Here is a 4,514-nt window from a genome sequence, read left to right as displayed (position 1 = left end):
CCACTGAGCTAACTGGGCACCCAGTAATGAATTTTAAAGCAAGAACAGCAGCATAAAAAGTAATGGAAACAGTTGAAAAAGTTGCTTAACAGTATTAGACAAATGGCTGCAATAGACAGCTAAAAGTCATGAATAAATTAAAAAAGTTGCTAAAAGTAGAACAATTGAAATCAGTGGGTAAAATTGCATAAAACGGAATAAACAAAATTCTAAGCTAAAAGCAATGAATAGGCCTTAATTGTTGAAATAGACTGCTGAAAGTAATGGAAATAGATGGATAAATATGTAAAATTATGTCATTTTAAGCACTTAAATTATATTTTAAAAAAGGGGCAATATCCACATTTATATAATTAATAGCATTAAATACGACTGTTTAAAATAAATTCTAATTCACAAACGTGATGGATTGTTTTTGATGAAGGGGTCCTTCGGTTTCATTTGACAGGCCCTTGGGGTTACATCAAACCACTGCTCTTGTATAGACCCCTATATATCTCCCGCCCTAAAGAAGTGAGTTGAAGCCTAGTTTAACAAACCTTAGATCTCTGTTGTCTGTCACTCACAGCCAATAAACAAAAGACAAACAACTGTCTCCGCTGAAATGAACGCTGACAGGCACATTCCACACACACCAGCGCGCTGGCAGAGGCATCACAGTTAAATGTCATACACGGTGTCAGACACTGTTCTCAGGACCGAGACACAATGAATAACCCCGCGGGCCTCCTCTTCGTTTCCCCTTACTTGTCTTCTCCTCCGTCTTTTCATTTTCCCTTCACACACTTTTTTGTCTCTTTCTGTTTCAACAACGTCTGTCTCTCTCCTGGAGTCCTCTCATCTCCGGCTGCTATTCTGTCACCATTCTCTCCTTTGTGCACCTTGTAGGTCGCGATCTGCGGGTTTGACATTTACAAAAGATTCTGCTACTGTAAAATGGTGAACTCTGAACAAAGACAGATGTGATAGAGAGATAGAGAGAACCCCCACCACCACCACCACCCTCCTCTTCCTCCTGACCTCAGCCTCAGATAGACTCCATCTGTGTGTCGACTCTTCAAACCAAATGCTCACACTGAGACTGAAACTCTTCCACCTTTAGAATAAATGTCTTTATATTCTTTATTCTGGCTTTTTATTTTTATTTTATTTATTTGTTTTCGGGAGGTTTTTTTAAATTCAGTCTGTAGCCTTCAGCCATGTTTTACATACAGCGTTCACTTTAGTCCGGTTATTTTTTAATGTGGCCACAACAACGGGAACATGACAGAGTTAATTTTCCCGAGCAATCTGTTTCCAATTTTGTTTTTTTGTTGTTGTTGTTGTTTTTTTTCCTTTAACGAGGCCCGGTAGCTCGTTGAAGTGATACTGTAGATAATTAGTCAGCGTTGTAGAGAATAACTCCGAGCTTCTGTCTCCAAGAGGAATCAAAATGTGTGTCGTCTCTTTATTTGCTTGTTGTAAGTCTCATGAAACAGGATGTGTTTAAAGTTGCGTCTCCGGTCTCTGAGTCCATATTTGTGAACAAGATCTTGTCGTCCGTCAGCCACTTTCACTTCGGAGCAGATATCTTAACGAATGCTGGTTTTTGACTGTGAATATTCATGAATGCTGAGGGTGAGAGCTGTGGTGAATCCCTGTGGATCACGATTAGATATCCAGCAGCAAGGAGAGAGAATGAGGGGCAAAGTGGAATTAAATATACAAGCTCTGAATAAACCTGTATCCTCTCTGTCCACGTTTATGGAAATGTATCCCGATCATATTATAATGTTTAATGTATTTAGGTGCATTTATTCCGGTGTAGAAGGTCCAGAGGTTTGTCCTTGCTTTAAATAAACGACCTATATGAGCGTTGCTATCTGGATACGACGTCTTCTGATCTGCCATCACTAAGGTTAATGTTCAGGCACCAAAACCGAACAATCGTCGTCATGGTTAAAATAAACTTTGTGGGAGATCTGAAGTCTTCTCAACCTCAACTCAAATACTGCTGCTTGGTCAGTGGTCCTCTGCTTCAAAATGAGGCTCTGTAGGCGTCTTTTAGGGTCTTTTCTGGATGTGCAGGTTCTCCACGGTCAATAAATACGAGAGAATCGTCATCAGACAGCGGCTAACCTGTCCTGAGTTAGCTGAACGGTTTCTCTCTGTGAATGGACGTGTGTTTCTCTCAACTCCAGCGTAACATTTGGACTTACATGGCCTCGTGTTTTGTTCATGTATGATAAAATAATAGGCGTACAACCAGGCTCGATAAGGTTCACCCAAACTGTAACAGTCCAACAGACAAACAGTCGCACATCGGTTAGGATTTGGAAAATATTGTGAATTATATAAAACACCTGATGTCCGTTACTTAAACCTACTTATAGATGAGCTTCAGAGCAATATTATTGATCACAACAGCAAGAGGAAGGGAGTATTTATTGATTGTTACAGCAAATATTGACACAATTTACTGCTAACTCTGAATTAGTTTGTGATGAATGAAGGTCGTCTGCATATGTTTGATTTCTGATTGAAACCACAATCAGACTTTATGTCAAGTATCTAAACGTTGTGTATTTAGCTCCTCATTGGAGGTCTGGCCCACATGTGCTGAGAAAGGTGAAACCAGCAGAGATTTCCTTTAATAAAACAAGACATTTGGGACGTCCCTTCGTTATAAAAATACTTTTAAAATGATTTTTGTTTCAGAAACTGATCTTTCTGAGAAGTTTAAATTGACCCACTTCGCGTGTCGTCCCCCCTGATTTCTCCCAACAGTTGTGATCTAACATCTTCCAGCTAAAATTAGGAGAGAAAAGAGATTTACGCAGCAGATTTTTCTGAGTCACAACTTCAAACAGAAAACTGGAAATCAGAGTTTCTTCTTCTGGACGACAGCCGAGCAAATCAAAACCAAATCTCCTCGCTCACATCTCTCCCTCTCCGTCTTTTTTATCACTCCACCTTTTCTCTCATTCTTTCATCCTCCCTCGCTCCGTCCTGGAGCCAATTATAACCTGCTGCAGCATTCCTGACTGCAGGAGGAGGAGGAGGAGGAGGAAGGGAGGTGTTTTTAGGGATTAACATACCAGAGCTGTCAGCTGGAAACCAATTCATCCCACTTTTTTGTTTTTTTTCAGTGTTTTTCTCTGCTTCAGTTGAATCTAAAGTTCCTGCTCGTTAGGAAACTTACACTTTATAGTAAATAACAATATGTGCACATAAACACATCCTGGAAATGTATATGAACTGTCAGGAATTACTGGAAATACATGTTAATGCGTGCAAACACAAAAATGTTCTGTCTGCACACAGACGGATTATAAAAATGTAAATACAAAGAAAAGAAAACACTTAAAAAGTTGCAGAAACACAAACTGTTTTTTATTTTACAGTCGGCTGATAGGAAACTATACTAACTAAATATAGTTATTAAGAAAGTGGTACTAATGAGGAAGCTAAATGGTAATAAAATCTATGTATTAATATAATTATTACCCATAAGAAAAGGAAAGTTATTACTTATTAAGTATCTGAAAACCAACCAGGAAACTAGATTGTGTGACACAATCCAGGTGTTAGCATCCAATAAAAGTCATGAAATAATAACTATTTTGATGTTTTGATGTCCCAAAACCTCTCTAACAGGTTCAGTTTGCTGTATTTATAAAACCCTCTGTTCCCCCAACAGCCTCAGTAACAGTATCTCAGCCAGCTAACGCCAAGAAAACAGCTCTGAAAATGTCTGAAAAGGAATAAAAACAGCAAAAGAACTGTGTTGTGTTTAAGGTACCGGCACCTTCTTTTGGTCCAATTAAGACCTCTAATAGGACCCATAAGGAAAATATAGTAGTTACTAAGTTATTACACAGGAAAGTCAACAGGACACTATCATAATACAACTGAAGTATTAATTAACCTTTATTTTGCATTTATTTTGGCCTATAGGAAACTAGATGATAACAAAATATAGTTAATAAAGTACTAAAAGCCAGTAAGTACAAATGTATTATTTAATATACTGAAACCTGCCAGGAAACTACAGTAATAGTCTATATATTAATATGTTACACAGAAAGAAAAAGATAATAAATACTTATTTATTACAGGGTAAATACATTAAAACCAATAAGGAAACTAGATGGTAAACATTAAGAAAATACCCAAATAAATGCTTAGTAAGTATTTATTACGAACATTTTTTCTCTGTACTAAACTATAACCTTTTTATGTACAATATATAACATGTATAACATACAGCAGGACTGTAAAAGTCTCTATAAACACAGAGTACTTTCTGGATAGTAAAACAAACAGCAGGATGATTATCCGACTGTAAAATAAAAAGTATAAACTCTTCTGCTTTGTTACAGTTTGTCTGTGTGAGTGACAGTTTGAATACATCAGCAGGTCATAAATGCACAAACGTACAGAAACACAGCTGACTCCCACTGTGGGTCAGTGTGTGTGTGTGTGTGTGTGTGTGTGTGTGTGTGTGTTTGCAGGGGATGAAGGATGTGTGTCAG

Source organism: Morone saxatilis, unplaced genomic scaffold, assembly GCF_004916995.1.
Source record: "Morone saxatilis isolate NCDOM2014 unplaced genomic scaffold, NCSU_SB_2.0 Contig19, whole genome shotgun sequence".
NCBI classification, from domain to species: Eukaryota; Metazoa; Chordata; class Actinopteri; family Moronidae; genus Morone; species Morone saxatilis.
This window is presented reverse-complemented; position numbering follows the sequence as displayed.